This window comes from Polyergus mexicanus, unplaced genomic scaffold (genome assembly GCF_030449975.1).
Source record: "Polyergus mexicanus isolate NDT 795.1 unplaced genomic scaffold, iyPolMexi1.0 SCAF_12, whole genome shotgun sequence".
Lineage (NCBI taxonomy): Eukaryota > Metazoa > Arthropoda > Insecta > Hymenoptera > Formicidae > Polyergus > Polyergus mexicanus.
This window is the reverse complement of record NW_027223332.1, coordinates 8,692,085-8,717,830: the sequence shown is the minus strand read 5'-3', so window position 1 is coordinate 8,717,830 and position 25,746 is coordinate 8,692,085. Positions and strand designations below refer to the sequence as shown.

The following is a 25,746-nucleotide window of genomic DNA, read 5'->3' as shown; positions in this document are numbered from 1 at the left end:
ACGCACGCATGCAACGAATACGAAGCGCGCCGTCGTCGGCGAACACTGCGGACGTTTCACTTTACGACGAATCATTAAGTTTCGGGTACCTCCCTCCCCCGTTCCTCCCCTATCCGCGCTTTCCCATCCCCCTTCGACTCCATTTTGTACTTCTAGTACCGGCGTATCGCTCGTACAAACAAAACGAAGCTATCGCGCTTCTATTTGATTACGTTGTTTATTCGTGATCAAGGAAACACGATAATTGATGCACGATTATATATATATATATATATATATATATATATATATATTTTTTTTTTCACATAATATATCGAAGATTGAGAGTAGTAAAAAATGGTTGCATCTATATATATCAATTACAATTCGTGATAAAAGTCATAATAGACCGAATGAAAGAATGAAAGATTCAGATCGCTTTCCTATTGGATAGAAATATTATTTTTAACTAATTAATTGACAAATGGTGCCACTGATCTCGCATATGCATGCGACACGTTCGACAAATGTATTATATAACGAAAATTATACGATATACATGTATAATACATATCGTGAGTTTTCTTTTTGTTAAACACCAATGTCTCGCTTTTATGAGCATTTATTGAAAAACGGGTAATAAATGTGTTACGGTAATAGAAAGAAATTATATTTGATCTTTAAATATAATTTTAAATATAAAATTAAGTTTACAATATTTTTCCACTTCCATGATATTTGTAATATATAATTTATGAATTTATGAATAATTTATATAATAGATTATGAATTATTCCATACATCTTTCTATAGAAATTTGAGATGGAGATGCATATTTTTTTTTAATATTTAAAGGATACTGAAGTACTGAATAAATTTGTTAAAATATATACAGCTCTTAACAAAATTAATTATATAAAAAATATTGTAATTTCTTATTATTTCTCATTTATCATATAAAGATTATTTCGTCCCTTTTAATGCTGTAAGCGAAAGTAAATTTCGAATCCCTCAATGACGCGTAGAGTTGATACAGAGGGACAAATTTGTGTAGATTTCGATAACGGTACAAAGATAGCGGACATTAGTATCGAAAAAAGAAAGAGAGAGGACAGCTCGTCGACCGTATATCGCGATGCATGTATCTTGCTTCGTTTTGCAACAGAGAGAGAGAGAGAGAGAGAGAGAGAGAGAGAGAGAGAGATGTTGAGGTAGAGGGGTCGAGAGAATACCATACACGAGGAGGGAGAAACGTTAGGATCAATAGCCCATGTACACGCGCTAACAAGGTACATAACTTATATGAAATAAGTGAGAGAGAGAGAGAGAGAGAGAGAGAGCTGGTGAAAGATCGAATATAAATGAAAATCCAAGTTATCAATGGCACGCTGAATTCCAAAGAGCGCACTATACTCCTCGCCAATATCATCGTTATTCGAATTTCCAAACGTCGACCTGTCTTCCTTCCTCCCTCCCCCCGCCCCCCACCCGCCCCTCCCACATTCCAGCGGATATCAAGGACAGTTTTAAACGCGCGATCGATCGATTCCGTCGATGCTTCCTTGATTTCTTCGGATACATAGATCCAGCTGTCGTCATCTCGCGAAACATCACCACGACCTATTATTTCTCGTCCTATTTTTCGCGTGATCAAATCGACCGACATCGTCTCGGCAACCGAGATATTTCTAGTTTTTCCTTTAATAAAGGTACGTTATATATGCATACGGAAAATTCTGAATGCAAATTGTATATAAGAATATTTCGTGTTAAAAAATGCGTCGCAAATAAAAAGTTTCTCACTGTTTCTTTGTCTCTGAAATGTCGCTTGCATAAACTTGACTCATGTTACGTAACGTTAAAACTACGAAACGACTACACACACACACACACACGCGCGCGCGCGCGCGCGCGCGAATGTATTATATAGAATTTATAAACGCAATCTTTCACGAAGGGCCTCGCGCAAAATTCTCGTCAAAATACTCCGCGGGAATCTGCAGCGGGAATGAAGAGGAAAAAAAAGATTGGTCCTTGGTGATACGTCCTTGAGCCTCTTGTATTTAATTCTTTTGCCACCTTCGTTAACGCCTTCGCTCTACGTCACCTTTCTTCCACACACACATGCACACATACACACACACACACACACACACACACACACACATCGATATACCTAAATATTTATGTATCATCCGCGTTCCTAATCAACAACAACAATTTTACATAGTTGTTCGATATTTTTCGTGCATTACGATTGCCCTTAGATTTTCGAACATCGCGCGAGAAACGTAAACAAAATGATTATCCGATTATTGACTCGCTTCGTTAAACGAGTGCGCACCTACTTTAAGATATGAGAAATTAATTATTAAGAGCAGAAGATAACTATTCAGAAACATTTCAAACAAGTATCGGGGTAAAAATCTTGATGTTATAGTTCTGTCGTGTTTTATTAAAGTAAATATTAACTTTTGATAAAAATTCAGTAAAATTAATAATAAATTTTAAAAGTTTTATATCAAATTGCTTTTAATATAACTTTGATATAAGTTTAAAAAATTATATTTTTCTCCAAGTAAAATTCACACCTTTTATCTTCGACCCCGATTTCGACCTTGGAAATAATTTTGTATAATTACATTTTTATCTAATTCTGTTTTACGGAGAAGTCGACGCTTTAAGTCTGCGCCTTTATCAGTTAAATCACGTGAACTTTATCAGCTTCTGTTGTAATACTTATCATCGTTCGTAAATCGTGTATGCGTGTTGGTTAGTATTTTAGATTAAATAAAACCTGAGCGTAAAAGCAAAAGAAACAATTCGTCGTAAAGTTTGAACATCTTCGCGAGAATATCTTTAAGCTCTATCTCATTGATCATTTCTTTCGCTAAAAAAGAATATGGAGCAGCGAATATCAAATTTGTGCGCAAATTGTCTCGTTTAAACATACATATTTTACACGCGTATGTCTTACGCGATGGCGCCTCTTTTTCCCAGGACACCGTTTTCAATTTATTTACGAGACATCGAGTCGTATAGCTGCACATAAGCGGACGTCATAAATGTATGCTGTGTAATTTAAGGGCAAACTATTCACAAGAGATCGAGAGTTTTAAGTATCAACATTAGCCCGTATCATGAGATATATTGCATTTGTTGTAAAAGAAAATGTCTTTTATTCTCGCATTTAAGAAAGTATTCTCTGAGAAGAAAATAAGATAAAAGCGTCAATATTATCCGTTAAAAAAAAAAAAATTAATCGCGTTTTGTACATTGGTACAGGGTGAGGCATTTATATTGAGATACTTAAATATCTAAAAAATAAAGCAAGATAGAAAGAAATGTTTCAAACAAAAGTTGTTCGATTCTAAGGGGATCGTAAGATGGTGCCACCAAATTATTTATTTTGCGATAATGTTACCTTAATATTTTAAGCTCAAAAAATGAGAGACATCAATCGGTGTAAAGAAAATAAAACAAGATTGACATTGAAATCTCCGAAGCACCTCCACCCAAGGTCAAACTAATGGCACCATTTTATGACCCCCTTAGAACCGAACGACTTTTGTCTGAAACATTTCTTCCTATCTTGCTTTATTTTTTAGATATTTAGACGTCTCAATATAAATGCCCCACCCTGTATATAACATATATTTTAAATATTCGAAATTTAATCTCACAGTTTTGATCCAATTAAAGTTTTCGATCCAATTAATTTTAATCATAATTCGTTATCTTATAAAAAAATCTGACGAAAAATAACGCGCTACCAATTAAATTCCCCCCCCCCCTCCCTCCATCGATATATCTCATCTGAAGAGAGAACATATCTTTTTCTCCATAATTTATTATCGTAAACTCACAAATTTATTAACGGAAACGTATGAGAGCGTATATGTATTGCGGCAACGAATACGAGGCAAGAATCGAATGACATTATGTACGCGTGTTACTGCAGCACCAACACACGAGCACACCGCGAACATTATAAGCGCGTATACGTATCGGGAGATCGGGCATCGCGTTATCACCGTCGCTTATCCTTCGACCTCGTTTCCCCACCCGCCGCTTTAACTCTACCAGACGGTCTGGATTCATAATCCATAGACAGCGGCGTGTTCGCCGCCCCTCGTTTCCTCCTACTTGCCGTCGAGTTAACCGAGTGTATGTTGGCGAATTTAATCTCACGATTTTCCCGCGCGACGAGAACTCATTCCCACCGAGCCGAGCTCGAAAGCTGACCGTTAAACGAAAAAGGACGACCCATGTAAACGAGTAAACGAAATCCTCGAGCCACGTGTCGAGGAAAGAGGGGGAAGAAGGGAGGAATATCTCAAACAGAGCAGATATATATATTTGGTGTAAAAGTAAAAAGGGATGGAGGAAGATAAAAGACTTGAATGGGTACTCGTCTAAATAAAAGATTAGATCGCGATTGAAACCACAATACACGTGACGTTCCAAGAAGAACGGATATCCATAAAGGATTAAAGGTTCATTCACGCTTGAAAGATCGTGGACAGGTATGTTGAGATACATTTCATAAATAAAAATAAAGCGAAAGTCTTACGAGATAAGTGTAAATGGATCATAATTAAGAGAGAGAGAGACACGTGTTCTCAAATATTAAATCTATGCAGCATATGTGTACTGCAACGTGTATCGTACCGAGAGAGATATAGTTTCAAGATATTCCCTTCTCTCTCTCTCTCTCTCTCTCTCTCTCTCTCTCGGTACAATACGAAACATCGTATATATAGGATGATATTATGTGTCACGATTGGCTATAATAAACAATAATTAAATTTCCGACACATGCTTCATACGAAGCTTTTAGAATGCTTAAAAGAGAGAAGAATATAAAGACGAATGATATGAAGAGTGCCTCTCTTTTACCCCCCCCCTTTTTTTTTCTTCTTCTACGACAAGTGTATGAGAAAGCATGCATACAGAGTTCAATGATCTCGACCGATCGCGCGACATAATCCAGCGATGTCCGCGCGCTTGTGTAAATATATCGAAAAAAAAAAAAAAATTTCCACGCTGTCGCGAGACTTACCTCGCGTGATAGCGGACGCGACGTGAATAGCGAGGTTATAATTTTCGAAGCGTGGCGGCCAGAATTCGCGAGATCGCGGAGAGACCGTTAAAGCGCGATTAACGGGAATCGCTGGCGAGGGACTTACATCATCGTGCAAGCGCGTAACCTTGGCTTTCATGGGGATCTCTTGTACGCGCCGGGTGCATTCTCCTCATTGCGCATTCCGCCGTTGTTGCCTCGAAGCCTATATTCACCAGGAACACTCACACTCGCGAATCGCAACCTGACGACGATTAGATGGGACACATTCGACGAGATACGAAGAATGGCGGTTGTCAAAACTTGCGAATGATCGCGATCGCGAAGATACGCGAGAGGGTTAAAGATCAACGTGTAACGTTGACGTTTGAGGTTAGAATCGACAGGTAGCAGTAGCGAGTGGTATGGTGTGGCACGCGGCGCGCATGCGCCCCGCGCTCGGCAAGATTAGATGCGCGCAGTAGCGGATATAATATCACGCGCTCTCTCGCATCGGTTCAAATGCATGGATTTTATAAATAGATTCGCGACATTAGTCATACGTATTTCAAATATCCTGAAAGAGTCGGAGAGATAATGTGAGATTATTTTCTTGCTTTGTCCGACGCAGATAGAAATCTGAATAATTTTGTTAATAGAAGACAGCGATCGCTTGACAGGCGAAAGACTTATAGGTTTCATTTCCGGTCTAGTGAAAATTCCGCGCAGAGCGGGGAGTTTGAACGACAATACTAAAAACTAATAAGAGTGAAATTGAAAAACTAGAATCCGCTTTAAGTAGAATTGTAAAACCTGATAAAAACGATAGATATTCAAAAAGAAAAAAACTTTTCATCCGACATACAAATCATAGAAGTGCACTACTATCATATATATATACATATATAAAAAAAAAAAAAAAGAATAAAGCAATCAAATATTTATCTCTCTCTCGTAACCCAACGTGTGCTTTAAAATTTAAAAGATTGTACAGACATCTAATAGGCCTTAATAATAATAATTGTTCATTTATTTGAAAAATAAAATTATAATTTAAAATTTAAAATTAAAGGATAGATAAATCGAATATTTCTTTCTCGCTTCTTTCCTCCCGTAATTCAATGTGCGTTATAAGAAAATGTACGAATATTTATAATAATAGACTTCAATCAATATAATAATATATTGTTCGTCTATTTGAGAAATAAAATTAATTAAAAAAAGTTTTAATAAAATTTGGAAAAAAAAATTATTTAAAAATGTTATTTAGATGCTGGAAGGTCAATTTTGCAGATCGACCTTGATCCGTCACTGACGCATTACGATCTGTCCCGTCGCGTCTCGTCTCATTTCGAGGTCGTATCTCGTGCGAGTGTCAAGCCATGCTTGTCCTACGAAATATGTAATCGAGTTGGGAAACCGGATTCATCAACGAGAATCCACGACACGGCGGAGTGAACGCGTCAAAAGAAGCATCCATCTATTACGGGAGAGGAATCCCACTATCGAAGCGTTTAATTAAGTTTTACGAAAGCAATCGTTAAATAGATCGCAAAATGTTATCAAAAAGTTTCTCCCGAATTTTCATAAAAATATTTTCCGTGCAAGACGTGCATTTACTTTGAGATTTTCTATACACGTCGTAGATTTTAAAAGATAGATCGTGGTAGAAGATAGGTTTACGTGGACTAGGGGCGTCTGTATTTATGCGACGGCTTTAATAGTTTGGAATAGAGGTAGCGTAGTTTTAAAGACTTTGTACTTTTGAGGCACCCGGTGAGTTTTCAAAGTAGCCCCGAGGTTATAGATGGATAAATTTAGCCCGCAAAGATATTAAAAATTTTTATCTCTTTGGTACGCCCGAGACACATATATATCTTAAAAATAATCCACGTACAAATATGTTAAATTTTTTTGTTTATGTAATAAAATATAACATATCAATATAATATTTCTTTTTTCAATTAACAAAGAAAATGATAGTTGAAAGGTACAATTGTTTTTTGAAATGTCGATCTTTGCGTGTGGTAGTTTTGCATTTTAGGTAAATAATTTCATTAAAAATATATCGCCATTGTTTAAGAAAAAATGAATTCGAATTGATCAAAAAATATGTAATAAATAATCGATACGTTACTGATCGAACATTCTGCATACCAAGAAATATGCGTCATACATATGATAATATCGCTTCTTTATATAACGCGAATAATTTTTTAAGGAATATTTCTCAGCATTTTTTCTGATCATTATATCTAATTGATACGTACGTAAGTACGCATATGAATCATTCAGTTACGAGGATTATCTATAAATTAATTCTCTTTAGTTTTATAAAGTGCGATATATGGGAATATCCAGTTTTTCAAAAAACCTAGTTCGTATAAAATCAATATAGCGCATTTATACGCGTATGTTATTTAAAAAAAAAATCACGATACTGCAAAAACAAGGAGAAAAATAAAATATACAATTATAAAAAAAATAATTTTGTAACGGGTTTCTGTTTACGTAATAAATATCTCTAAGCGCGCACAATTATTTTTTTTCTTCCGAGAAATGTTTCTAATTAATAAAGGCAAACAAGTTACACCAGTTCTTCGATTTCTAACTGATGCGAACTCTGTTTAAATATTATATGTATAACAAGGTATCTACACTAAAATCATGTTAAAAAAAAATTCCCCAAAAATTGTCTGATCTTTCAAGTAATTTTGTTCAAAATTCCAGATAAAGAGAATGTTTCAAAAATTTGTTGGCGCCATTTTGTAAAATAAATTTTTTTTTATTACATACGCGTTTTTTAATGTCTTTCACTCATACCAAAGAAAAACACAAAGTCTCTCAAGTTTCAAGTGCAACATTTGCAAATGTACTGGGGGGAAAAAAAAAAAAAAAATTGAAAGCTTTCTTAAGATAAACATTTTTCATTTAAATTTTTTAAATAAAATTTTCCTTCTTTTATCACTAAAAATTACAATAAATATATACAACATGTTCAACATTTTGTTGAGACATGTAATAAACAAAGATAAATATATACAATACACTTTAAACATGTAATTCACTTGGCTCGCCGATTGTTTACGATATGACAGTAAAATTATTAAAGAGACATTTTTTTTTTTAATTTCCCCAGTCTCAATAAAATTCCACGAGAATTCCCTGATCTTTTTTACAAAAAATCCGTGATAATTCTAAGTTTTCCATGTTTTTTCCAGAAAATGGACATCTCCTGTACAATCTTATCAAAATTAATAATAGCATTGCGCGCACGTTACACTAAAAACAAAAGAGAAAGAATATGTGCACATGTGTGTAATTTGGTACTTTGTCCTTTTTGTAATTCTGTATTGTACAGTTACGAATTTTCCGGCATTGCTGCATTCTTCGCTATATAATAGGCTTAAAATACAATGCAAATGGAGCCAAGAGGCTCGCGGTTCGTATATGTAAAGTGTATTCTAAGCCGCGTCATCTTATATAACCCTCACGAAGCTAGAACTTTGCGCAGAGATTGCGTTGTTTCAGGCAAAAATATCTCGCACTTTTCCCGCTGGTCTATCTACAACCGTCGTACATGATAAAATATATCTCGATATTTTACCTCGATAAATATATCGACAAGCGCAAATAAAAAAAGATCCGTGCTAATGAAATTCAGCCAATTCTATCTCGATTAGAAATAAACGTCACGATCTCTAACGCGCGTTTCAAACATAACAGTATTGATGATAATATTGTACATGTAGAGATGTGATAATTATTTTTATAAATATAAATAATGATCCACATTCTAAATAAATTTTAAGTATTGATTATCCCATAAAAAAATACATACACGCAACTACCATAAAGATTTTAAAAAAAGCGTCATTTATCATTGAATAGGCGATGTGCGAATGTCTTGTTTCTAATTAACGTTTTTATTTTTCCTCAGAGATATGATGATCTAGCATCGACGCGTCAACTACAAATGCCAATAATACGTAGTGACACATTTACGTAGAAATATTTTATATCTGGAGGAAAAAAACGCGGCACAGTCACGTTCTCTCTTGTTCTTAAAGCATCCGTTCGCCGTTTGCGCGTCTTTGTACGATGCAAGATACCGTGTAGAAAGGTCGTAATGATCCCACATCTTTATTCATATAAACATTCGAGCACTCGCGAGCGTAACGAGTATAGGACAAAAGTAATTCTGATATATGGTATGTGAAATTATCGAAGAAAATTATTCCTCCGTTTTGTAAAACAATGAGATTTGTGAAAAGTAATATTTCGAACGAGTAAAAGATACTTATATCTCACGTCGATTTCTGATCTTCGCTTTTTAACTTCAATTGTACGACTCATCCATAGTAAATTGATAAAACGATCATCGAAGTAAAAGCTCCTATTAAGCCGTAAAGTTATATAATAAGAAGCTTTATTTCAAACTGAAGCTTATATAAGTATAAAAAGTAGAATAGTATTTCGATACTTTTATCAAACGAGTGGAACTCCGGCAACTTTTTGGATATGCAAAATTTTCAAGTAAAATTCGAGTTATGTTGAAATGTTTTTATCGTTATTGTCAGAAAAAATATGCATCAACTGTGAAACCTCTTCGTGTAGAAAATATAGCAATTCTGCAAATCGAATCAATGCATACAACTGTATGACATAATTTCGTGTAAGATGGCTTCGTACAATGGCGTATAAAATTTTTTACGCAAATCTTAACGGAATCATGAGGGACACGCAATCGAGAAAGATGCATTTCGAAATAAGCTAACGCGGAGGAACGATCGATTTATACCACCATCATAACAAAATGGATTTACGCCGTTCAAGAAACGTTTCTACCATTGTATTGTGTGACTTTATTATTTAATTTTTCAAAGTGTAAAATAAAAAAACGTTACGAATCATATAACGCTCAATTACTTGTAATTAAGAGAGAGCTATTATTATCGTAAAAAGTTTGTTTTTTCTTTAATTGTGATTAAAGAACGTATAACGGATCCTTCGGTTTTCGTAATATTTTTGAAATTGCAAATAATATAAAATATTTCACGAATAAATCTATTGATATTTTTCGTATTTAAAGCTGATTATACGCATATTCGAAATTTCTACAAATTTTATGATATTCGAATCTTCGACAGCGTAACGATTTTTTAACAAAATTAAAAAACGTGATTACCAAATCAGTTCATTCGCGTCGATTCGCGTATATTATACGTCAAGATTTTGACCCACATTGAACTTAATTTGAATATTGAGAAGCCTCGAAAAAAGATAATCACGCAAATAAGCATCAAAACAAAATGACGAATTTCTGCGAATCGTCATTCGCATAGTTTGGCGCCCAGACTTTAAGAGTCTGAATAATTGTCGATTTTGCAACGTAGTAGATAAATCCCGACTAAAAGAAATGCAATTAAAACCACGACGACGTTAAGTTTCGAGATAACTAGCCGCGCAATAACCAATGGCTATATACGTAAAGCCTGTGATGTTTTGCTTCTTGTACGCTGTAACAGACTTCTGTAATCGGAAGCTCGCGAAACGCGTCTTTATTTTTGTATTGCGATTTTGAAATGAAGAAAACGCGGATGTAATGTGTTTGTGTGTGTGTGTGTGTGCATCCTGCACGAGCAGCAATAAATTTACGAATAAACGCCTCGTCTCGACAGAGCCCGGATACGTATAATATCCCCATATGATCGGGTGATCTGATCGAGAAACTACTATCTTCACCAGAAGATATTCGCACCAGATCCAGATCTTCGTCAGAACGAACGTTTGAAAAAAAGGAAGCATTTTTCAGTTTCGTTCTCGAAGGCATGCCATCTCGCATGGATATCTGCCTGGCACCTGCACGGTAAACGTTCCTGCACGTGTCCCTTCCCAATTTTCCTCGTTCTAACCATCCCTGATGTCAGACCTCGCTCGTGGACTTTCCTTCTTAACATATATATGTCGCGCGCTGTCGGTCGTATCGGCTTTCAATTCGTATTCTCTGTTCACCGTATATAATGCAACTCGTTTTCAGAATTTCGATAGAATCAAGAGAATATTCTCTCTAACGGGTGTATATATTTCTAAAAAATTCTTTGTTAAAGCAAACTTTACGGAAAAGAGAGAAGAATGCAATAAGTGAAAACAGCTTCTCGATATAAAATCGTAAAAAAATATTAATTAGAAAATAATATAATTATTTAGTATATATTATTGATTATTATTATTGATTATTAATTAATATAATTATAAAAAAATCTAAGAATACAATTGTAAAGGCGTAATTGTTTATAGCAGTCGTTTATCAAAAGCAAGAGCGCGCAAGGCGTTTTGATTCACCTCGGTGGCCCTCTTGCGGAATGAACCGGAAAATATTTCTCAGACGTTATCGCGCAATTTTTAACTATTTCTATTTACGCGTTCGAAATATTTTATACTCGCGTGATTAAGAGAACGGCGTTTCTAATGATTATGGAATATAGAATAGTAAAGACTTACCTATGCAGCTGTACAGGAGTGGACCTTGCAGGTAAGTGCTGATTATGCGAAACGGGTGGTTGGGCTTGACCCCTACCGGGGTTCGACGTCGCGCCGACGAGCGAGTGGCCGTGGGATCCATGGGGATGACCGTGGGGGTGGGGATGCGGGTGCGGAGGATGGGCGTGCGGGTGAGGGTGATGATGATGATGCAAATCTCCCCCAACTGGGCCCACAGGGCCCACCGGACCCCCCAGTCCGCTCACTACCTGAACTTGCTTGCCCACTGTCTCCATCACCCCTAGCGCATTGTGAACTGAAACAGACAGAAATCGGAGCTGTAGAATATAAATATTCTTATCTCGAACCGCGAGATTACTTGACAATCGGAGGGCGGCCATCTTAGAATTACGATTAATTAAAAATGTACAAAAAAATTAAGTTACAGAAAATCACGCTCGAATCTATAAAATGAATAAACGACGAACTGGGTAAAAAATTAATAAAATGAAAATTTACGGACAAAAATTTTTCATGCATTTCACTAACATAAATTTCACTATTTTTCCTAGGTTTTTAATTATCCTGAGAGACAACTTGACTTGTTTATGTAAATATTATAGATAGCTATATGGTAGAATTTTCACACATTTCCTTATAAATATAGACTGTACTTTTTTAACATTATCAATGAACAACTAAAAGTATTGTTTTTTATAAAATCTATACAGTATATTTTATATTTTTATTACTACTTTGCATGTCCTTCATAAAAAAAAAAAAAAAAAAATATTATTAAAATTTTAGATATACAAGGTACTTTAATAAAATTTAAGCAAATGCGTTTAATATTTTATTATAGTACATATTAATAAATAGAAGAATTTATATGAAATATTTTAAAATACTATATTGGTCCACGATTACCATAATTTTTAGGATAAATTTTAAGAGAAAATTCTCTCCGTGTTGTTAAAAAAGTTTATAAAATTTATAAAACGAGAATTTATAAAATGAGAATTATGAAAATTGTAGAGACTAATGGAAATTATAAATTCACATTTGTAAAACCTATTTTTCCGATAATATAGTACACTTGTGGGTACATTTACAATTTTAATTACCATTCAAATGAAAATAGGGAATTTTGCAATAAAAGCCATTTGTAAAAAAATTCTTTCCCACATATTGCGTATTTTAAATACGATACTTGAATCGATCGAGAGGTGCCTTTTAACATCACAATCGCAGGAAGACTTGAACTGAATCGGTAGACCATTATGATCACTATGACCATCAATAGCGGATCAATTATGACGATATATACACACACGTTACTAATATCGTTCAATTATCACCGACATAGTTTTTCATACATTCATTCGGCGTGAATAGATTGAATGCATCAATAGAGGGATCAGTCGTGACACTGCGGAAACGCACGCGGTCTGTTTACCGTACCTTTCCTTTCGCAATGGCATAGTGTATCAATCGTACAGGTACGGAGATTAAACGTACGCGTATCGCGCGTAAGTGTGCAATTACAGTTACATCTGAAACGGGAAGTTGATCGAATTTCTCGTCGATTCGCTTCGTGCCTTTGTAACGGCAAAGCGTGCTTTATAAGGTGAAGAATTGAAGATAGTTTTAGAAAAATGATTAAGTATAAAGAAATATAGGATACATCCCATATATTTCAAGCTTTATTGCGAAATACGAGGGAACACAAAGATGTATAATCGCTGTAAATTGCGAGATTGAAAAGTGACGACAAAATTCGTGAAAATTTAATTATCCCGACGCACGGGTGCAAGTTTCATCGTGTCGAGACTTTTAAGTTGCCCAAGAGATCGATTTACATCGTTGTTACAGACATCGCGAGACACCTCGTATAACGCCGGCATGAGTTGCACATTTATAGAAATTCTTACACGGCTAGCATAAATAAACTTAGGGGTACATGGTAATACATATATTCATGTCGGACGGCAGGAGATATGGTGGACGAATAAGTGCTGCATACAGATAAAGTGTAATACAACACAAACGTGTGCAGTTTCCACGCGATGCATGAATTTATGCGCATGTTTCCGTCAAAATGTATCGAGTAATATAATATTAGCAGGACAATACTTTCCAAGAGAATCTTCTCTATTATCAATTATTTAAATATGTGAGAGAGAGAGAGAGAGAGAGTTTGCAAATTTAGAATATTTAATATATTTAACAAATTAAATCATATTTTTTTTGCTAATAGAATTATGTAGCTGATAATAGGCCAAAACATTCTTATAAATATTTAATATTCTTCTTCCTTTGCTTTCATAGGCACATCCGATCTAATAGGATCGGTATATTCCGGCCAAAAATTGATTAAGAGTAACAAGTAGAAAAAATTCCTCTATAGGGAAGGAAGAAACTCTCAAAAATAAAGTCCAAACATTCGCATAATGTGTCTAAACACATCTGTTTTCCCGTCCGCGCTAAGAGACCCGTTTCGTTAAATAAAACAAAATTATTTGGTTAAACCATTTTGTTGACTGAACATGTAATTTGGTTTTATTTAATAAAAATTATGTTACTGGAAAGAAATTAAATGTTGCACTAATGAACTATTATGTTTGCATGGAGTTGTTTACCTGAATAAAATTTTATTGTTGCGATAACAAACTCATCCATCGCGTTCTAAATAATTGTATTTGTTGCTTGAACTAAATCGTTTTAGTTGAATATCATAAGCTATTTTGCGCATTCATGTGTCACTGCGCGGTCAATAGTTATGCAGTGTAGTATGATGTGCAGTATACAGTGCATCTTCAATCATGGCGGATTCATCTGTTCGTGAAATGCTGATTAATCTCTCGTTAACGACGAAAGAATTGAATGAGATAAGGAATATAATCTATATATCTTTTTTCTTATCGTATCACAAGAGATAACTATCAAGTAAATTTCTTGTTGAATATGGGTAAACTTTAGTTGACGTAACTAAAGCAAATGTAACTGCAGTTGAAAAATTTGGTAATACTAACACACAAATGTGATTCGGTGAACAAAATTAAAATAAAAAACAACCATCAATTTGATTTGAATTTTATACAATTATTAATTTTGTTCACTGAACCAAATTTGTGTGTTACCAAATTTGTATTACCAAATTCTCCAACTAAATTTTCTTGTTGTATTAACTAAAGGATTTGTTTGCCCATATCCAAACAAGAAATTTACTCGATTCGAAACAAATTTTATTTCATTCAACAAAATGGGTCTCTCAGTGCGTGGGCGGCCACGAACTAAATATTTAATATAAATATAAATATATATAATATAATTGAGCAAGCACTGGCCCAGTGTTTATTCGCCGTGTTTATATACGTATATATAAACACAGACGCGATCCATTTAACACGTATATCCTAAATATTTTTCGTTTCTTATATTTCTACAAAACATGACACTTTGAAATATTTGCGGTGCCAATTGAGTTTATATCTTTTGTAGATAGTTTATATTCTTGATATTGAATATATAAACAACGACACACGCACATACACATACAGATATATATTTATATTATATTTTTAAAAAATTTCTCGAGTCCTAGTAAGATTTCACGAGGGAGAATTTCCTGATCTTTTCAGGTACTGAAGAAATCCCTGAGAATTCCAGGTTTTCCATGTTTTTTCCAGGGAGTAGAAGACATTCTGACTGTTCTGCAGAAATAAAGTTGCAGACTTTAGTAGGATAGTTTATAGATCGCGGTGCGCTCGTTTCATAGCAGACAGCAGATCATCGTCACGCAAACCCGCCGCAATTCCGCAAAGAAAGGAAAAGTCCGCGACGCGCGCGACGACGTGCAATAGACGTCGCGTTATAACGGCACTCTAATAGGTAATCGATGTGTGAGCGGGAAAAACGCAAGCGAGGGAAGGAATCGGGAGCAAATGAAATTCACGAGTGACGTAAGTTTCGCACGGACGGAAGCGGAATCGAGGTAAATGCAGAAACGTTCGGAGTCGAGCGACACGCTTTAACTACGTTTTAAACACGCTAGACTCCTTCCTCGCTGTATTCGCGAGTGAAATTATGAGAAATACATTCGATCAATCGGGGAAACTTAATCGTTTCATCATCGAGCTAAATTCAGGGTAACGTCGTTTGTGTTTGTACGCAACTTGTATTGCACTGCGAGAATTTTATATTCGTAATATTTATCATTCGTTTAAAAAACGTAAAGAATTTCTATTAATTTTCTTGAAATTCTGGAGAATGTATTTTAAAGTTCTCTCTTAAACTATTACGATTTAATTTATAAAATTCTTGTTTAAAAGGAAAAAGATTATATCAATTTTACGTCTATAGTAAAGAGAGAGAGAGAGAGAGAGAGAGAGAGAGAGAGAGAGAGGGGGGGGGAGAATCTATTTAAGCAAAGTACGTCGAGAGACGTTCTTAAATGAACACTAAGCTTAAGCGGCAGAATTACTTTTCTAAATATAAAAAATTAAACATAGAACTTCTAGAATTCTTTGGAGAAAAGAGAAAGTCGGAGCTCTATCAATTACACTAAAATTCTGAAAATGGAACAGACTAGCGACACAAAAGCAATTACTCTTAAATATTAATTGCAAGCGTAAAATAAATATTGCAATAATAATAATAATTAAGAAAAAGAAGGGGAGGAGAGTGAGCGCGTAATAAAAATTCAAGAGAAAATATCCTCTAGATTCGAGATCTTATTCGCAGCGAGCGTAAACGAGTCGGATGTGTGCGGATGACAAGTAATCTCTCTCCGGGAGAACATTATTACGTCACATCTCTCTCTCTCTCTCTCTCTCTCTCTCTCTCTCTCTCTCTCTCTCTCTCTCTCGCTCTTGCTCCACCACGGTACAGTTATCAGAACGCTCGCACGTGGTGAATGGCGTATATGTATGTGTATTAGGTATCTTATGCATCTGCTTTCTGTGAAATTAAAAATAATGTCCAAACAATATTCCGCTATTAAAGCTGAACTCTGCTCGAGGTGCCGCGAGCAGAGCGATTCTTCAGTCGCCCGACTCTTTATCTTTGAATCAAACGTATTGTCGGCCGATAGATTGTAATTGCTCATTTTCGAAATGTCCTCTATATAAATCTACGTTCATTTGAAAAATCAATAATACGGCTATGATATTTTCGACATCTGCTTAAGTTTATCGCGCTCCCCCCCCCCCTCTCTCTCTCTCTCTCTCTCTCTCGATCCTACTATTCGTACAGAATGTGAATTTTGTCGTAAAGAATAAAAAAATTTCAGCATGACAAATGTGAAAATGTAAAATGACAAATGTATGTGTGCACGTCGACGACTTTCCACACGGGTCACCGACAGATCTCTTCCGTCTTCGTTCCATATATTCCCATTGCGCTTTCTCTTTTTCTCCGCATCTTCTTCTCTCTTTTTCTCTCGCACGCATCCCTCTCCGTTTCCCCTATTTTGTTTCCACACTTTCCCCGCCGGTATCCATTCTAACTCGTCGCCTTCTCGTTCTTCGTGTCTCGGATCTCTCCGGTTGTCGCGACGCGTTTTATATTGAAATATGCAGGATCGATATCGGATATGTCATATATAATACGCATCTAAAAAAACGGGATAGATATGTGCGCGAAAAACGAGGGAGACATCTCCGTTAACGTGACACCCTTTAAAAAAAAAAAAAAAAAAAAAAAATCAAACGTAATTATGAATGATAATTTTTATATATCGCGTTAATTTGCCAGTGTAATCTTAAATTTATTGCTCCCACCAATTGATAGGAAATTGATATTAAGGATGAAACTGACTTACATTACGCTAGCATTTTCGAAAAACAAATTATGAATAATAAACAAATGTACGAAAATTAATTATTAATTAATTGCTCCAAGGTACTGCAAATAGATTTCAAAAATATTGTACGGCAAATTAGAATATCATCATATTTTTCGATTTTTTTTTTTTTTTTTTTTTTTTTTTTTTTTTTTTTTTTTAAGTCAAACAGTGAGCGAAAGTTTTAACATATCTCGAGCAAATGTTTTAAGCTCAATGAAAAACAATGAATTGCATTTGAAACATTTACGATTATTTTGTAAAATTTATTTCCGAATTGTGATTTATCGTTTGCGAAATTTTAGATTAGAACAATAAATTAACACTTACGCCATACATCTGAATCTAATTTCTCTGGAGGTACCAGATTAAAGAACTTGTAGTACACGATCTAACGCTAAACATACATACTAGTTATAGACAGATCGTCTAAACATAGTTTATCATTGGCTTACTCTAATCTTTTATGTCTCAAAATAATGCAAAGCGGATTATATTGCCGAGTTATATTACGCAAGTTTATATTACTGCAAATATAAATAATAAAATTCAATATGTACAAATATCGAGTAATATATAATAAATTAATAAAATTAGAAATTAGAAATAACAAAAATATTTATTATGCATCTAATTAAAAATTATCTAAATTATGTTGTGTTTGGTATCATTTTAACCACAAAAATCTCATTTTAATCCGTCGAAATCGTTTTTAAAAAGAGAGATAAAATAAAAAATAAAAATATTACTTCTTAATAAACAAATAATTGTTAAAAAAAATACATTGTAAATAATTTTCTTAAAAACAATTTTTTTTTTTTATACTAATTGATTTGTCTCATTATTCTGTACATAGACGTATTACGCTAAGATTATCAAAAACTAAATATTTTACGAGATATTTAATTTTTTTATATCAAAATATGTCAGATTAAAATGTAAAATAACTCAAAAAGTACTTAATAAAAAAATACTTTATTATAGTGTTTTGGAAAGCTCTCGATATCAGCTACAAGAATACTAAATAAAAAAATGGGGGTTTCCATTTAAGATTTTAAAGTTGACCTTCACATGATCTTCAAATGATTTTCCAAGGTCAAATCATTGTCACCATCTTATGGCCCCCTCGAAACCAAACAACTTTTGTCTGAAACATTTTTCTCTTCCGGGCTTGGTTTTTGAGATATTTGCCTGAGGAGATTAAAATGGGACACCCTGTATATAAATATATATCCTCTTCGTTTTGCGTGTAACTGAAATTTTCGCCTTCTCCCCCGTCGCGATATAAAATAAAATTGTGTGTGAATGACGTTGGTAATGTTGTGGAAAGTGCCGTGCGATCATCGTACTCTCGTGATTAACGCGTGATCGTAATTAAACGTGTTTTCGCAAGTGAGTCTTGTGTGAGTGAAGGAGCAAGAAAAAGAAGATCCGGGAGAGACAATGGCTGATGATTGGTGAGCAATATATGTATATAATTTTGTGAATGTATTATCCGCAAACTTAATAGCTTCATAGAAAGTACTGTAATCACTTTACATATCATCTTGAGACATTAGAGTTTAGAATTGGCAAACCATTATAGACTACATTAGAGGATCTCGCTTGTCTCTGTGAGTCACACGTACGATAGTATCATATATCGCACACTTTGAAATTTCCGTTAACCTGACACTTCCATCAAGAGAAATCAAAATCGGAGATACGGCGTAATTAAGCGAAAATTTATTGCTTTGATCTCAAATTTTGTGAGCGACATATTATTAATAAATTCGAAATTAGGATATTTATTATATCATTTCGGGAAATAATAATTTAATATCAAGTTGATATTGTAAACTATTCAGTTTTTATATCGTTATATAAGATTTCGTGTCGGGACAAAAAAATTAAATCTTTTCGAAATTTATTTACCATATAGTATCTTAAAGCGAGTAATTAAAAATTAATTCTGACACATCTGCTCTTTTGCTATAAACGCTTTTCGAAAATGGAATGATTAAGTCAGCACCCTTATCTTTATCAATTTTTTTGCTAATTGGTAAAAGCAAAAAATTAATTAACATTAATTAGCGTTAATTTGATTATGTCATATATTCAAACTTGATCCGGATTGACGAAGGTGAGGAAGACATGCAATTTCGAGGATATTCGTGCGGCCGCGACAAGCTCGCGCGGAAACGCGGGAAAATAAATTAATTAAGGGCGCGATATCGCACTTATCGACAACGGGCGCAAAATTATATCCAACGCAGCGAAGAGAAAGCCGTGAATGTGACGCACGACTGCGAAACTTCATTCGAGTACAAGGTGAAGAAAAAGAAGAGCTCTGCTCTTGCCTCAGCAAAACTGTCGCTGCGAGAAAACGATCGCGACCGTACCTAAGCATCACGGTAAAATTTATTCTACTGAATAAAAAGATCATAAAGCACAAAGATCGGATCTAAAATTAAAATTTTCTGTAACGTAATCATTTTAATAATACGCTGTCTTCAATCGACTTTATGAAATCATATCATTTCTAAAATTCTAAAAAGTTTAAATTAAATTTAATTATTTTCATATGTTCCAATTAACGCGTTGATTCATTGCAGCATTAATTAAATATAAATTTGAAATATAAATCGTAATACGGTGGATACCGCATTTATGACTCGAGCTTGTTAATCTCTAATTTTACAAAATTTACAATCGTCGTTCCAATATAGGCTTTCAATGACCGAAAGCTAACTCAAATTTCTAAACATCGTCAACGATATTTTCATCTTACATATTCTAAAAATTACTGCCCGGCAATAGGCATATGTCCTTCGTTATAGCCCCTGGTGCATTCTAACTTCTCGCTTCGACTTTCTCTAAAACCGTCCATCGGTCGGCCTGCCAGTCAACGTCTGCGTCTCGTCTAACTGCACGAGGAAAGAGATGAGAAGAGAGAAAGAGAGACAGAGACAAAGACAGACAGAGAGAGAGAGAGAGAGAGAGAGAGAGAGAGAGACGAGCAAACTATGCGGTTTGTACACATAGGCGGCCATCTTTCCTCACGCTCGGAAAAGAAGAAGGACGGGCTCGTCTGACGGAGTAGCCAACACAGTGCGGAGAATTTACGCGCACATATTGCAAGAACGCAACATAGGCCAACCGACAGGTCGTTACCTGAAAAGGATCGGACACACGTCCTGGTTTCGCGCGCGTGGCCAAAAATTTAAAGTTATCGGGATATACGCCCGTAGAAAGAAGAAAAAATTTCTCCTCAATTTTACTATTGTTTGGTTCTTCAATTTTGGAAAGAAACTTTGCGAATAATTTAACGTTATTACTTCGTTAATACGATTGCCAAGTTGGTTTTTTTTTTTTCCGACGTTCATCAGTGTTCCAAATCGGCGAGAAACATGTATCGCTCGCGATAATTGTAGATAATTGAAAAAAAAAAAACGGTGCTCCTATTCTCTAGGTCATATTTCTTAATGTTCTACACGCACACGCATTGTGATAAATATCGTTGAAGTACGATGAAAAAATAACTGTAGAATAAATTACAAGATGTCTACTTAAATCTTGTAAAATAATTCCATGAAATTTTTTTCTTTACGTACTTTTGTTCAAAATTCCAGGTAACGAAAATTTTTTTAAAGATTTTTTTAGCCCTGTCTTCCTCAAATAAATTTCTTTATTGTGTGTATTTTCTAATGTTTCCCACTATACAAAAGTAAAGAAGAATAAAGCGCCGTTCGTTTAAAATGCTAGATCTGAAAATGTATTGAAAGAAACTGAAAGATTTGCATAAAATAAACATTTTGCGTGATATCTTCATTTCTTTATCATTTTTCATCACGCAAAATTACAATAAAGAATATATACTGCGTATATAGAGATAGAGATATATTTATTATATTATATATTATATGTATTTAAAATATATTTATATAATATATTTTAAATATATGTATATTATACACTGCTTATAATATAAGAGCGAAATATTGTGAAAGAGAGAATTTTTTTGAGATTTCCCGAATCCCAATAAAATTCCATGAAAAATCCCGGATTTTTCCAAATACAAAAGAAATATATGAATTATGATTATAGATGTATTTATTTTTCAACATTTTCATATGTTAAACTGATCGAGCTGCAGCCAAATTACTGTAATTATGGACTTTCTCGCTGACGCGTGTACACGTCACGCGTGTATCTCGCACGCACGCTACGCTCCTGACGGCGTTGCGGTCATTAATACCATGCTAGGCGAGCAGCAAGTCGTCAAGAAACGAATGTATACTCATCGCGATGTATAAAGATCAATTAATTAATTTATTAAGGAACGGGCTGATATTTACAATATAAGAGCAAAATTATAAAAAAAAAAAAAATTTTTAATTTCCAATAAAATTCTATGTATGAGAATTCCCGATTTTCCACGTCTTTCCAAAGAGTAGACACTCTGTTTCCGAGCAAACGCAAACTACAAACAATCCGGCGTTCGGTCACGCTGATCGCCAGCGAGAGGAAAAATAAAGAAAGAGAATAAGGAAAAGAAAACGACTCACCGGTAATGACGTCAGCCGTGGAAAGCGAACGATTCACCGGCCCGGCCTGGCCGGGCGTGAACGACGTCGACGACGATCCCTTCGTGCGGCAGTCACGACGCACACGCGCGCGCCCTGACACATATGTACAAAGACGCGGGAACGCCGGCGGTGGCGCGTATCCTATTTAGAGAATTCAATCGACCGGTCGATCCGTAAGACGACTCGCACCACGTCACACCGTAGCATAATTCGCGTCTCGTGCGCGCGCGCGCGCGCGGAGGACACTCGTCGTCCCCTTGGCCCGCTTTCTTTCTCTTCCTCCTGCGCGTCTCCGTCTCGCACTTGCGTGTATTTACTTCACCCTTCGTCGTCTTCTTCTTTCCTCCGCCCCCTCCCCTTCTTTTCTTCCCCTTTACCTTGCCTGTCGCACCCGCGCACTGTCACGCGTGCACGTGCACCGGTCACGCGGCACCACACACGCGTATAGACACTGTTCGGAAAAGAATCGCCCAAATTCACGTCTCTTCTTTCTCTTCCTTCTCCGTCTGTTCTTCGCGTCGCCGGTTCCGCTGCGATTTCTGTGAAAAGTATGGGATTTTGCGGAAAATGTGTCGAATTAACGCACCCGCAGGATCGGCAACGAACGTCGCGGCTGTCTGGAACGCGAGGGGAACGCACGCAACTTCGCGCCTCACGAAGCGCATGCGCGCGCGATAAAGCGCGGATAACTTCACTGAGGTGCGATCGAGCGCGAAAAACGAATCGACGTGACCGATTCGAAAAGCGAAGGAATCTCTCTGGAGGAATTTTTTTCGATCTTGTTTTATAAAATATTTTTTAAGCAGTGTTTGCTCTCTCTTATAAAATTTTGTATTTATTTATCGTTTTTTTTTCCCCCGCAAGATTTATTCTATTTAGATTAATTAAACAAGTAATGCATATTCACGCGTATTTGTCTCATTTGCATCTCATAATCCATCATGCCGCCCGTAGGTCGGCGATATATCTCATCGTTGTTTATCCTATTATATCGTGTTTATTTTCATCCGAATAAGTTTGTAAATCGAAGATGGTAAATTTAGATCCTGACCACACGCGGACGCCAAATAATTACGAAGGGTTTCAGTTTCTTGGATCAGTACATCTCGATGACGCAATTTCACCCCGCGTATTTTGAATCACGTCGCGCTATCGTCGGTTTCGTTTTACGGCGAAATAACCGCGACACGCGTTGTTTAATCGAAGAGCATTGCACCGACCCGACAGGCTCGTGTATGTGTACACGCGTCATTACATAGAAGACACACACGCTGCACGTGTTTCGCGTGGAATGGAGGTACGATGCTATTAATATCAAAGTACGTGCCAATATATGTATCGCAAGAAACGATATCTCTTTCTTTCTCTCAATACAAATGTAGCAGATGTTCAGCCTTTGGAAAAGATAAATTAATGATTTTAATTTAGACAATTTAATATCCGAATATATATTAAAAGAACACAAAGAGACTGTGCGCGCGCGCACAGTGATTTAATATAGGCGCGTTTAATTAAGAACGCGATAATAATCGCGAGTTTCTCATGTTGCGATAAACAATTGTTGGATAATTTTACATTTATATAGAAAATTTATATGGAATATTTATTCAAATTGAATCGCGCTGTAAAAGTGAAAATCGAACGTTGATATATTATATTCAAATCGGCAGATGTTTTTATTTCGTATACACCGGGTGTACGTTTCCTTCCTAACACATTCCGAAGACGGACAAAAATAAAGAATCTTACAACATATGGGATCTTATTAGGCAAATTCAGAATTTCTCCGATTCCGCAAACCTTTCGATTCGGTCAACCTAGACGTAATCGTAAGACGAGACACGCCGTCGCCTTCTCAGTCGGCCGTTTGAGAGCCGACTGAGCTTATATCGGCGGTGACGGACGATTAGACGAGACGCGTTATCCGCTCGACTTCCGGTTCAGCTGTTCGCACAAAGGTCCGCATATTTCTCCGATCCGCGTTTGTCGGCGGCGGGTTTTGTTGAGCCCGTCGTTCGTTTTCTCTCGGTACACTTCGTTCCGCTCTCGGTTATCCCTACCACGGTTATTCCATCACCCTCTCTCTCTCTCTCTCTCATATATTCCTATATTCGTCCCACTCCGTTCCCCTCTGCTAGTAGCATTCAAGGTAGGCGCACCTCGCGCGCCCGACAATTTCCTCATTGACCCGCGCACCTCTTACGCTCTGTGTTCCACCTGCGACTCGTCATCGCCGTTATTAATATCGTTCCCATTGCCGCCGCGCTACGACAGAGAGCTCGTTATCGTTCCCACGAACCGCGCCGCTATCAACGTTGCCTACGTTTTCATCGCCGGCGATCGAACCCCGTTAATTCCCCCCCTGATAAATTTGGGCAAGAGATACTATACCGAAATTAATGTGACTAATAAAATTTCCGAATAATCAGCAATCAGTAATCAATGATCGAGTAATTTGCGATCGTCGTTAACAAAAGCCAGAGCCTAAGATAATTGTCGATTTCTTAATCTTATGAAAATATGTATCTTTGTCATCCCGGATCGACAAATTAACAAATAGCTATGTTAAAAAAAAAATATATATAAATATACTAAAAATATTTTTTTAATAAAACTACATTTAGTAAATATAAACGGGACGTTTTAAAATTAATCGCGTAGATTTATTTTACGCGCGATAGTTGTACGATTACTTGTACGATTACTAAAATTACAATCCTATCATTCATTCGATGGGTTTTGCATCATCTTGTGCTTTCTACGCGTAAGGGAAAAGAAAGAGAATGAGGGAAAGAGACAGGGGAAACCCGGTGAAACATTCGCGAGTAACACACACGTGGAAAATCGGCTGAGAAACGGCCAAAAGTCCGAGAAGGAAAACACTCTCGGTCCCGTGATCGCGTGCTTCCGATAAGATCCCCCAACGAATAGCGATTCCTTCTTCTTCTTCTCTCCTTCATCCGCCTTTTACGCGACTAAACGACGCGCCTCTCTCGATACCCCTCTGCGTGCCGCCGCTTCCACGTTTCCTTCTTCTCGCCGTCGTTTCCATCCAAGTTGCCGCCGAGTGCCCGACCCTCAGTGGCCGAGAATTTCTTCTCTTCCAATAACAGCAGTAATCCCTCCTCCTGCGGAACAAAGTACGATTTCTCGTTAAGACGTGTTTCACCGATGCCAATTGACGAAAAATAAATAGCGATTAGCGAGGGAGTAAATACCTCCGGAGATGAAATATAGTTGCGATAACGTTAACACAGTCCTCCCGTCCCCCGTTTCAGATTTAAATTTAAATTTTTATTCGGAAAAAAGTGCGTTCCTTGTAATTATATATTTCGATTTCATAACTTCTAAAATTTCTCTCTCTCTCTCTCTGTTACGAGATCGTAAAAAAAGATGGTGAAATTATTCTAATCAGGAATTTTTGTATATATTCTATTTTTAAATATATTTGGAATGCAAATGAAAAAGAGAGAGAGAGAGAGAGAGAGAAAGTTTAAAAATAAAAGTAAATGTCTTTAGCCTCTTGAGACTCTGGCGGATATTGTGCGTGAACGCGCGCGCGTTTACATATAATTAATGCGGAAATTTAGAAAGGTTCGCTGCAATCACGAAATGAATATTACACCAAGATTTCCATTGACTAATCGGTCCGCTTCTTTTCTCTAGAACGGCGAATACTTACGGCGGCAACTAATTACGTTACAGACTGTGCGGTGCACACGATAGTAACCGGTCACGCGATAACGAAACACTTGTAACTTCACAGAACGTTCTGCCGTTTCGGTCTCTCTATTTTCCGCGTCGGCAATTAT

The 25,746-nt window shown here is 36.1% G+C and overlaps 1 protein-coding gene across 7 annotated transcripts in view; it reads right to left on the bottom strand.

The window, feature by feature from the left end:
* Positions 1-11,524: 11,524 nt before the first annotated feature.
* The window catches only part of LOC138938120 (magnesium-chelatase subunit ChlD-like), a 32,568-nt gene continuing 18,346 nt past the window's right edge, over positions 11,525-25,746 (bottom strand). For 3 of the 7 annotated variants that reach the window (XR_011447647.1, XM_070304877.1, XM_070304881.1), the window contains 2 exons: positions 21,914-25,062; positions 11,525-11,840 (listed from right to left, as the gene is read on the bottom strand). The gene's annotated coding sequence lies outside the window, so the exon portion shown is untranslated. The remainder of the gene's footprint in view (positions 11,841-21,913; positions 25,063-25,746) is intronic. The other 4 variants (XM_070304883.1, XM_070304882.1, XM_070304878.1 and 1 more) reach the window with 3 other exon arrangements.